Source organism: Micropterus salmoides, unplaced genomic scaffold (genome assembly GCF_014851395.1).
Source record: "Micropterus salmoides isolate LMB-PRFRI ecotype aquatic unplaced genomic scaffold, ASM1485139v1 Ms_hic_scaffold_16, whole genome shotgun sequence".
NCBI classification, from domain to species: domain Eukaryota; kingdom Metazoa; phylum Chordata; class Actinopteri; order Centrarchiformes; family Centrarchidae; genus Micropterus; species Micropterus salmoides.
In genome coordinates this window covers 17,464,957-17,477,063 of record NW_024040707.1, presented here as the reverse complement: position 1 = coordinate 17,477,063, position 12,107 = coordinate 17,464,957, and the positions used below count along the sequence as shown (strand labels likewise).

General features: G+C 37.0%; 1 long non-coding RNA gene across 1 annotated transcript; it reads left to right on the top strand.

The window, feature by feature from the left end:
* The first annotated feature begins 3,187 nt into the window (after positions 1–3,187).
* Positions 3,188–9,949, top strand: LOC119905007. Its single transcript, XR_005444773.1, has 5 exons — positions 3,188–3,428; positions 3,966–4,034; positions 4,138–4,175; positions 6,166–6,252; positions 7,112–9,949. It is a non-coding gene; the product is annotated as an uncharacterized LOC119905007 (long non-coding RNA).
* The last annotated feature ends 2,158 nt before the right edge of the window (positions 9,950–12,107 follow it).

The following is a 12,107-nucleotide window of genomic DNA, read 5'->3' as shown; positions in this document are numbered from 1 at the left end:
AAAGATGCATCAAATCCTCTAGTGTTGCATATTGTGGCCCCATCCTCTTGCTATTTAATGTCACAACATAAAACATATCTATCCTGATTTGACAGTTTTCATGTCTTCTATTTTTCTCAGGTGCTTTTATGATGAGGTTCTGTGTTTGGTCTGACTGATTTGACTACTGACTGTATAAAACAATGACATCAGCACCTGGTGAAAGGATTAAATTTAAATCAAAACAAATCAAATTAAGGGCGCAAACAAGTTGTCTCACACATAAATTGAAAGTGTAGGCTGTGGACCTACTTACATGAATCAAACATATGGCTACCAAGACTGTCTGTTTAAACCATGTGGCAGACAAAAGTTAGTTTGCGTTGCCCCCTAGTGACCAAAATTCAAATGTAAAACAACAGTTTATATTTTAGTTTGATAACAGTTAACGTTAGGCATACAACAACACTACAAAATGAAAAATAATACACCAAATTCGGAATGGTCCAACTATCTGGCACTGTCAAACTGATTTATTTGAAAGTTAAGAGTCTTTTAAGACAAGAAAAATAGTTTCAGCGATTATTTGTTAGGTCACTACGAAAACTCCCCCACGCCTGTTGAAACTTTACTTTGCTGCTTCACCTGCTGTTGCTACGATACACTCAGACTGGGAATGTGTATACTTTCAAATCATTCTTTAACTTAATTTTAAATTCACTTTGTCAGACTAGTTTCACATGCGGCACCAGTTGTCTGTCTATAAAGTAAGTTACTAAGTCGCTAAATAGTAAATTGTTGTGGTCGAGATGAAGGTTAGCTGGGGCTGTTTTAGGGCTAGTTAGCAAACATGCTATCTATTTACAAATATTAATGAAATGTTACACTTAACGTTAAACTGTTGAAAATAAGTAAAATCACAGACTGAACTGGGCAGTTAGCGTTATACTTAATGTACCGGTGCAACCCGTTATTTTATGTTGCTAACACAGTTATTCAAATTAAGCAAAACCTTAATTTTCTTGCCTCATACTAGGTGCCGAGCTCAAATGCCGCTCCATTTAACTTAGTTTAAGTTAAATGTTTAAGTTTAAGTTTAACTCCATTTAAGTTAACCTAGCACAAGCTTTCTTCTTCTGTCACTGCCACATTGCAGATAAATGTAAGTTAGCCCTATATTTATATTTACTATATATATTTACTATATATATATATATATATGTAACCTTAATATATAACATAAACAGCAACTTAACATACAGTGGGTCATGAAATAGAAATGGGTGTAACATTATAGCTAAAGGTAACTTAATGCTTTAACCAATTTAATTCTATTATGATTAGTAACGTTCATTTTGTATTATTTTATGGAACTGTACTGAGGTCAGCAGGGTCAGAGAAACCTATGCAATAACTGGACAAAATGTATTTTTGGGACAAGTGGCTGCTTGCAGTAGGTAATTAGAGCTCAGCCTGCTGCACCAGCGATACGTAAGTTCTGTCTTAAGTTAGGGTGCAAAGTCCACATTAAACAACAAGTTGAAACTAGTTAGTTTGAGCTGTGTCGAAGTTTGGTTGCACCACCGAGACGTAAGGTTCATCTTTGCTACTCTGGCGTAAAGTCCATACTATTTTTTATTTTTGTTACTTTTTAAATTTAATTGAAAATCAGTTTACAAACATTCAGACATTCCAGCTTATAAACACATAATAGTACAATATATATAAATTAATAATAAACAAGACAAACTAAGAGAGATGTGTAAGTAAGTAGGTGACAGACTTAACATGTGGTGACATAAGATATGTTTTAGGTGAATAGTTCTGAGTAGATATTACTTATTGAAATACTTTAAAACATGGGGTAGACTTAGAGCACTTAGCTTTATGAATATGAAACTTCCCCAACAAAATAAAGAGATTTACAATGGTACATAAGTTCTTATCTTTAGATTCAAAGTAGGTAATGACATTTTTCCTTTCAACTGTGATTGCATGTGTTGTTTTAGAATATATGTAATTCTCAGTTTATTACGGTCTGAGTCTCTCTCTCTCTTTCAACGTTTTGCAATACTAAAGAGGCTAACGGCTAAAAATAGCAACAAAACATCAACAAAAAGGTACGTAAACAAGGACAAAGAATTATGATTAGGTGATATGAAACCTTAATCTAAAGATAGTCCAACAGTGACATCGGGTGGTAAGACCGTTTACTACAACATAGGTGTAATTTAACACTACCCGTTACGTTACCCGTAACGAATAGTACCGTATAACGGGCATATGAAATTGTAACGTTATAACTTTTAAACGCGAAGGAGTCATTATACATGGAGGACATGTCCCCCTCATATTTCAAAATCTATGTTTTGTCCCCCTCACATTTCTCCGGCGGAGTTGGCTAGCCGAGGAGGTTTGCTATGGTAGTCAATAAATCACAAACTCCGCATCAGACATAATTAAACGGTAGAAACGCGGACAGAAATCAACGCAAAGGTGGTGCTGAAAAGTTAGGGGAGAAACAATAAAGTTCGCTCGGGGCAGGTGCAACAAAGTGCCTCAATATTACAGACTTTTCTTTTGTGCTGCTGTTACTTACAGCCTACCTAAAGTAGTGAGGACGCCTGCAGCAGTGTGCAGGCCTAACTTGTTACAAGTAACGCAAATTTGTTAAATAAATAAATAAAATAAAATAAGTCATTGCCTTTTCATGTTCCTTTATTATTTATATTTTTACGTTTTACTTCAGTATTTTCTTTGAGACATTAATCTACTTTTAATTTCGCTACATTTTCCATTCATAGTATTTTGCTTCATTAACCGCTCTGTCATCCAGGGCTGTGCGCGCGCTGTTACACAGAAGAGCACGGTATAATTTTCTCCTCCTCATCCCAGTTACCCCACTTTTCAAAACGATGTGCCATGAAAACCGCTCGACTATTTTATAGAGGACTTTACACCTTTTAAGGGCTAGGTGTAAGATTTAAGTTGTAACTTGTGTCTACGTTGGTATATCAGCTGGTGAAACCTTTAAAACGTTAGTAGCACGTAAACTCCGACTTAAGTTAGAAATTACGTTCAAACTAGGCTAGTTTGAATTTACACGTAGCCTAGTTGGTGCAACCCAGTGCAGGCCATGTATTTTGGGGTTCTCCAGGTTTGAAGGGATTTTGTTATAATCATAACTTATAGTACACATACTGTAGACAGTGGGTTTATGATCCTTTCTGGTCCTTTTTTCCCCAGGTCCATCTGGGCCAAATGAGCTTAGTCCACCAGCAGCAACATCAGCTGCCATCTGTATGGTCTGTTCAGAAAACAGGACCAGGAAACTATGGTTGCCTGAATGGGCCACAAAATACATGGGATGCCGAAGCACAGATTGCTCAGCAGGCCCACCAAAAGATTCCAGCCCATCTGAAAAGGGCAAAATTATTTCAGCGATACAGGTAAGAAAGCCTTCAATTATAATTCTAAAGCTCAGTAGATTAAAATTTGTAATTACTGATACTTAAAGGTACCATACTATTGGTATTCATGTTTTACAACTAAAGTTATGAATAATTAATAAATGTAAGTTGTTTTTTTAGACATTGTCTAAATGTCTAAAAAAATGACAATCATTTAGACAAGTGGCCTGTTGACCCATTTCTTCCTTCTTTTCTTTATAACTTCTCCCCTATCTGGAAGCACCTTTACTGATTGTTATAATGCAGATATGACTTACTTATTTATGTAAATGTTATTTTGTTCCGATTCATACAGTGTCCACTAAAAACTTAGTACCTGGTCTGTCTGCTCCCAAACTGGGATTTTTACTGTGACATCTACATGAATCTGGCAAAGCCCTCAAACCCAACCTTCCTATGATGGGGTTAAGGGCTTTAAAGACAGGTGCCACCCTGAATCGTTGCTTTAAAAACCTTCATTGTGCATCTGCTTGTCTTCTGTGCTTGCCAACGTTTACACTGACTCTACCTTTGCAGCCTGTATTTCTTTAGCTGATCTTGGTTTATGCAGGAGGGATAGTGGCTATACATCCTAATTTCTGAAGTGTAAGTAAAGCTTTGCAACAGAAGTATGTGTTTGGCAGTCCACTTTATTTGTGATATAATTTAAAACAAGTCTTGTTGTATTTCTTGTCATCCACCATAACAGGGCTCACCTAATCGCCTATCACTGTGTACAAAAACAAGGTGAGACTTTAAGGACTAGTAAGCTGTGCTTTTTAGTGACTAAGTTGAGGAACCTGTGAGATTATAAATTAATAATTTTAATAATATTATCATTTTAAACATTTGTATTAAAATCAGGATATGTGATTCTGGAGAAATCCAGTATCATGACAAATATGATACAGAGTAATAGAGTAATAGTCATACTGCAAGTAGAATAATTGATTTTTAGAAAGAGAGGTAACTTAAACTCTGGTTCAGTTACCATGCTGGCAGGTTGTCTTCAACAAACTCTGAGTTTATCTATGTCTCCTCCATCTTCCAGAGCCAGACACGCTGTTTCATTTCCTCATTGATTCAGTCTGTATCAAAGCACATTTGTTAACAGAGGTTTATGTCCGGTGTATGTCAGAATCAAATTTTTGGTCGGATATTATTTTGTTACTCAGGACTTATTTTGATAACACTGTGCGCACAGTACAGCTGTCTGTCCGTTGAGGAATTCCACCAAAACGTTTATTGCACATAATGTGGAATACTCAGTTTTCTTGTAATATTGGAGTATATTTTTGAGAAGCAGGATTGTGGTGCAGCTACAGAATGTAGTTAGAAAGTGATTTTTTTATAAATAGGCTGTGGACAGACCATGTTTTAACAGGATTTCTTTGACTTTTTTTAAATTTACTACATTTGTTGAAGTATCTGAAGTAAAGCCAATGAATCCTGTTCAGCCAAAAGATGTCTGGAATTTAAAACCTGCTTAAAACCTTTTCAAGTGCAATTCACCAAACCCAATATAATTGGATTACATTGTGAGACAATCATGTCTCTATGTCTATTTATAGCCTATAATCAACTATTTTTTTTAATCTTAAATTGCTGGCCCCTGTGTTTTGTCGCTGTCAGATTAAAGCTGAAAGATATTTAATATGTAATGTAGGCTACAGCCTAATACCAATACACATTATTTCAGTTACAGTATCAGATTCCACCACTTTATCATCCATTAGGAATTCTAAGTCTGGTAAAGGATTAGTAATGAATAACTCTTTGAATAAATGAATAATGAATGAATAAATCTTTATTGTGTTTGGCATATTGACACTTTTCCCTGCTCTGACTCATGTATTAATATCTCTACGCCACTAGATTACAATGGAGGCTCTGCCTTTTTATTTACTTGTTGCCATGGTGAATCATAGCATCAGAGCTCAATTGATGATGGCTTTCTTTCATTCACCACACACAAGCGTAACTCAGAGTTGACTGAATTGACTCAGAGTTCAGGGTTAGGCTCAGAGTTTGTTGAACCTGCTTTCTGAAATAGGACCCAGCTCCAGACAGCAATACTTACAAGTTATTTAACATTAGCTGAAACACAAATCATGACTTGAATAGTGTTGTGTGGGTCGGTCTGAGCCAGAGATGCTGACAAGTCAAGTCTCAAGTCACTCGTGGTTATAATGAATGTTGTATCAGCTGCTGCGTTCAATCCAGGCTGCTTATAAAACTGCATAGCTATAAGGAATTCTGTAACTGTAACCTGTTTTTTAGCACAACCATGTAATGTCCAATGCAATCAATGACAGTTTATTAACTACTGTAAGTCACTACTGTAAACACACCCACCAGACTCTCAAACCAGTGTAGGCCTAATGTTAACTAAATAAAATTGTAACGTTACATGAGTAACAATGAACCTGTAACCTGTTTGCAGCCAACGGTAATAATTGATTATTATTTATGGTAGTGTTAATTTTGCTGTACAGTATTACTTGTGAAATTATCCAATACAATACTGTTTTAGTGATTTATTACACATTTGAGAATCTGTTGGTTTAAATCTCTGATGGCCTTTTTGAGACAGAAGTTACAGAAAATACCATGAAAGGTTGAATGTGAAAGACTTCCCAAATGACAATGGCAGATTGCAACATGTACTAGTCACTAGTATTATTAGTCATCTAAATTATTACTGTCCTGTATTACTGTCTTTGTTTTTCTTCTCCAGTGTTAAATTGATGTGGCTTATGACTGTGATGCCTTTGCAGTATTATGCGATGCCCAGCAATATAAAAGACCTCAGGAAGTCAGAGAAGTATGTATTTTCACAAATTTAATGTATTGTATTAAGGTAAACCAGTTACCCCGCATCATGGCATATTGAAAATGTTGAGCTTGATTACTAACCAAACCCATGTCAGGTCAATGAATTACATTAAAATGTGTTTATTTATATTTCAAGTAAAGGAAAATGAGTATTGTTGAATTATAACTCACCTTTGTAATAGTCTAACTCCACCCTGAGCAAAGAGATATTACGATTACACAAGCAGTGGGTGAAAATACTATGTCTCAAGCTAAATGGGCAGTCTGTCTTAACTGACACAATGGCACACTACTGTGATAGCAAATAAAGAAATTCAAACCAGTTTTCTAAATGATTCACCGAAGCAGTATTCCTCTAGTGATTACCTACATGAACATTTTTATTCTACACAACTGTTTGCATTGTGACATATAACATTTTTGCACTGAAAATGGTCAGTATGTTAAGGGAAATAGTAATGGTAATTGTAGTGAATATGCAAGGTTATAAACTGTATGGAGAAAGAAATTAAAGACCCCTAGGCTCCAGGCCTAATCATGGTATAGACATACAATAAAAAAAAAAGCATTTTCCACATCTTTATACTGTATATAAAAAATTCTTACATTGACCATTTGAATTTAAGTTTAAATGAATAGTCTGTGATTTCTATGAGATAGTGGTTGCTCCTCCATTTGGTTTGTTCAGCTGCTTACTGTTTACTGACTTTAACACACCTATCAATTAGACAATTTTAGTTTTGTGACCAGATACCATTATTATACCAAAAGAACACTGACTAACAATGACTATCATTTTAATTTGATTAATAAGGCTTGTATTACTAGTTTTAGTTTTATCTCTTTAGGAACCTGCAGACAAGCCCTCTGAAATGGAAGAACTACTCCTGGAGGTTCCACTTGCTGCTTCATTTCAAGGCGCTCCAGCTGAAGACAGAGAGTGAGAAATACATCCAGAATGCTGTGCCCTCGTTCTGAAACAATAGCAACACAAACCATCTCATTCTGCAGGTTATGAGCCTCACACACAATAAGACATAAAGACTGACAACTGCTGTTGCTTTGGCCAGAACTTTCACCTCAACAATTCAGAATGAAACAGTTCAGATTGTTTAAGGGGGTTTTCACAACTGAGAGTCCGCACCGTACCAAAGTTCATGTCTTTTGATTCATTTTGTTACATTCGGTTAGTTTTGCTTTGGTTTCACACTGCAGCTATGCGAGCGCACTAAAGGGACAGACTTGAGTCCTGTTGTCATCATATATTTGGGCTGTGTCTCCCAATACTTGACATTGATTGGTTTGTAAAGAGTTCCCCTGGTAGCTTTAACAAGAATAAATGAATGAGGGATGAACAGATAGATGCATATCGTTGCCACTATATTGTTATTATTATGGCATTACTTCCTGCAGCACCAACTGTACTCGAGGCTAGTTCAAATTTGACAAATAACTGTCCTCGTTGTGTGAACATGATATCTTCGTCGGCAGGAAAGGAGTAGAAGACTTCAAGCAATCCTTCTGCACCTCCATTTGAAGACAGACCAAAGAGGTTGTCCCATAGTGTCATTTGTTTCAAAAGATGAGCTGCCACAGGAGATTTATAATTGTGTCCATTTTTCAGTGCATTTCTCCTTGCTTTTGTTTATTTCCAGTTTACAAGGGAACCGCCAAAAATTCTATAAATATTCTGAAAGTGTGGACCATCCAGAAAATGCTTTCACTCTAGAAATGAACCGAACTATTCAATTTGATCCCGAGACCTCTTTTCGTCGGATCAAATTTCGACTCTTTGGTCCGCACCGTGGTCCGGGGGAGGTTTCACACCTGTAATTTTGGTTCGGATCAAAATGAAAAGTCCGGAAGTCCAGACCTAACAAGGTAGGTGTGAAAGCCTTCTCGGTCTCAGGGGTTGACTGTCTGACCCACTAATAGAATCCAATAATTAAGCAACAACAAATAGTAGAAAAGAGGCTGCTTTCCTGTGACAAAAGGCTTGACTGAAACAATATCTGGGCTGTTGACTCTGGGAAATGTAGGGAAGAGGAAGGTATGGATACCAACAACACCCGTGATCACTACGTCTCTTCAAAGGCATCATTGGAAAGGGGGGAGAAATAGCCCTATAATTTCTAGTAATGTATAGAAAGGGCACTAAAATGCTTCTTGGTTTCAGTGTTGTTTTGTGTTAGCTATGTTTTTTTTTTACATTGTGCTAACAGGTTGAATTTGTTAAGTTCAGTCCATAATATAATAATAATTTGAATGCAGGTTCCTGAGTAACTTCAAGGAAGGCATGAGATTCAGTGTTGCTGCTGCTCTATGCTGTCCCCGTTCCTTTTGTCACATCAGACCGTAAAGTTCAGTTTTCCCTGTGCATGTAAATATACCTACATGTTAACACTGACATCATAACTGTGACTCAGCTCTGATTTCACCACTGTGCACCTCTGTCTCTTTGTCATTAGGCTGGTATAGCTTGAGAGCAACCCTGAGCAGTATATGGCCATTCAACACATTGTAGCTGCTACAGCAAAACCTGCTCCTTATCCGGTATTTGGTCCACTTGGCACAGGTACTATACATGAATGTGTGTGTGAATGTCCCCTAAAGCTTAAGTATTTATTTCATTTACATTTAGAACAATGTGTTTTTACACGTATTGGTCAGGCAAAACAGTGACTTTGGTGGAAGCCATCAAGCAGATAAGGAAAACGAAGGTTTCATGCAACATCCTGGCTTTACTCTATATATGCTTTACTCTATCTATGCTTTACTCTATATATGCTTCTTCTCAGAAGAAATATAAGGAACCATGCCATAAACTTTCATTGCTATGCTGATGAGACTCAGCTATATCTAGCAATCAGGCCGGATGATTCAAATCAGTTAGCCAAACTTCAAGTGTGCATATGCAAGATGTCAAAGCCTGGATGACCTGTAATTTCCTCATGCTAAACTCACACAAAACTGAAGTTATTTTACTTGGGCCCAAACACCTTCGAGATATATTGTACAACGACATTGTTATTATGGAATGCATCGCCCTGGCCCCCAGTACCACCGTGAGGAACCTGGGAGTTATTTTCGATCAGGAAATGTCCTTCAATCTGCATGTTGTGCAAATTTCAAGAACTGCCTACTTTCATTAACGTTACATTGCTAAAATCAGGAACATCGTGTCTCAAAACGCTGCAGAAAAACTGGTCCACGCTTTCATTACTTCCAGGCTTGACTATTGTAATTCTTTACTAGCGGGCACCACAATGAAGTCTCTAAAGCCACTCCAGCTGATCCAGAATGCAGTTGCGCATGTTCTGTCTAGAGTCAAGATTAGAGAGCATATTTCTCCAGTTCTAGCCTCCCTTCACTGGCTCCCTGTGAAATACAGAATAGATTTTAAAATTGTTCTACTTACCTACAAAGCCTTAAATGGCCAGGCACCATTGTACCACAAAGAACTCCTGATACCTTACTGCCCCAATAGAGCACTGTGCTCTCAAAATGCAGGGCTGCTTGTGGTGCCTAATTTAACTAAGGTTAGAGTGGGACAAAGAGCATTTAGTTATCAAGCACCTCTACTATGGAACCAGGTTCCAATTTGGGTGTGGGAGTCGGATAACATCACCACCTTTAAGGCTAGACTTAAGACTTTTCTGTTTAATAAAGCTTTTAATTAGGACAGGGTTGAGCAAACTTTAAATTATTATTAAATTGTATTGTTTCAAATCATTTTATTTAGTTGATTCGATTCTGGTTATATTTTATTACGTGTTTTATTACATGCATTCTGTGTTTTATGGTTAATTTTATTTAATTTCAATGCATTTTGTAAAGTATTATATATAGCACCAGCACCATTGCTCTAAAAGTTGCTCCATGTATCATCAGCTTTAAAGTGCTATGTTTTCTATTAGATTGCCTGTTTGAGTATCTCATATCATATATCACAAAGGAGTAATGTTAAACTGGGCTGTAGAGATCATCAAGACTTTCATTTTGTTAAGACTAAAGGGAACTAGTTTGTTTCAAAAAAATAAGGTGTAGCAGATCAACTACTTTAATATTAAATAATTACACTCATTCAGTGGGGCACACCCTGGAAACAGGGAAAACAAAAACACCAAATGAATTAATAACACAATCATTAAATGATTTTAAAGTCTCTTAACAAGGATTTTGTTATTTTTGATGGACTAACAGTTGTCTTCTGCTTCATAGAAAACACACAGACAACTTCTTACTGATTAAATGAGGACATTTATTTATAGGAGGTGTAGGCCTATCTGCCTGTGACTTAGGCTTCGTCCTATAGAAGCCCAGCTGCAGGTTATACTCCCAGGTGACTCTGGGAAAGCAGTTTGTGGGTCACCCAGTGGATGAGGTTTCAAGCTGGCCTGGCAGTCTTGTTTCACAGCCAACAGCAGAACTCAAGGGGTTTGAGGGCCAGCCTGAAAGCACAGTAACGATAACAATGCTCTTATCAGCTAGCAAAACAGGTGGAGTTTTTGGTGTGTAGGAAGGTTTTCGTGCTGAAACTTTTGTTCCTTTGTTGTATTCAATTCAATTTTATTTATAAATTTAGAAACCTCGAGCAGAACTATGGCTAATAAGATAATAATAACAATAGGACTAGCAAAGGGTGTCCAGCAGGAACATGGGGATAGCAGGTGACTCGCAACCGCAGATCCAACTCCAGCTGCTCCACAGCTTCTAAGGGACTCGTGGAACTACTAAAATGGCTCTTCTTTTTTCTGACTGATTGAAGTTGTTGTAAGCACAAGAATCACGTGCTCAAACATAACTATGGCCATGCAATCATGATCGAGATGGCATAGTGGGGGTATAAAACATGTGGAGAAAAAAATTATTCAGTCAACAAATTTTTCAGCAGATCACTTGTCACTACTAAAAGTGACATAAGGTTAAATAACACAGTTTGGTTAGATGTCGCATAGCAACAATTTTACCCACATTCTTCACAACAATTAGCTATTAGCTATTCTGTCCGGTTGTCACTAGATGGCAATGTTGTTACATGGTAAACAAGAGCTTAACTCCCTCAGGGTATGGACATCAACAATCATTAATCATCACAAAAACATATGCTGAGTCAGATTATTTAAATAATGACCTTAATGTATGCTTAATTTAATCTTAATTCAAATTTAGGCTGGAAAAAAAGAATATCACAGTGCTATTTCTCAGGAATGTACATAGTTTATGACAGGAATCTGGCAGGCTTATCTCAGGTTGACAGGGGGTGAAGAGAAAGAGAAAAAGAGTGTGTGTGTGTTCAGTCTCTTCCGTTGACTTGATCCCTTGCTAAAATAATCAAAAGAGACATTTTATTGTCTTCACATCAGATTGAGACATCGTTAAGACGTATATTTTCTCAGAGGTGAATAGTTCTTGTCTGGCAAGTATCCAAATTGGCACCTTTAGTGTTTGAGAGGAGAGAAAGCCAGCCCACTCATAGAATTCCACAGGTTCATAAACATTGCTGCGGAGAGTTTGTGAATGTTTGGGAGACGTTCATCCATTGTTATCACTACAACAGACACTACACTACATTTTAAGCCAACCCGCAGGCTGTTATTAGACCTCTGAAACACAGCCCACATCTTTTTAGAAATTCAAATTAATAATGCAATTCAAAATGATTATCAGGTTTCTGGAAACAATTTCAAAGGTAAGAGCTATGTTTTTATGGTAACAATCCGTGATACCTGCAGACAACTGACAGCGGAAGACCTTGACTGACTTTATGATTTGCTAGGAAATGTCACAAGAACCTGCTGTAGGAACCCAACAACAGTCAAAGTTTCATTTTCAGTTACCATT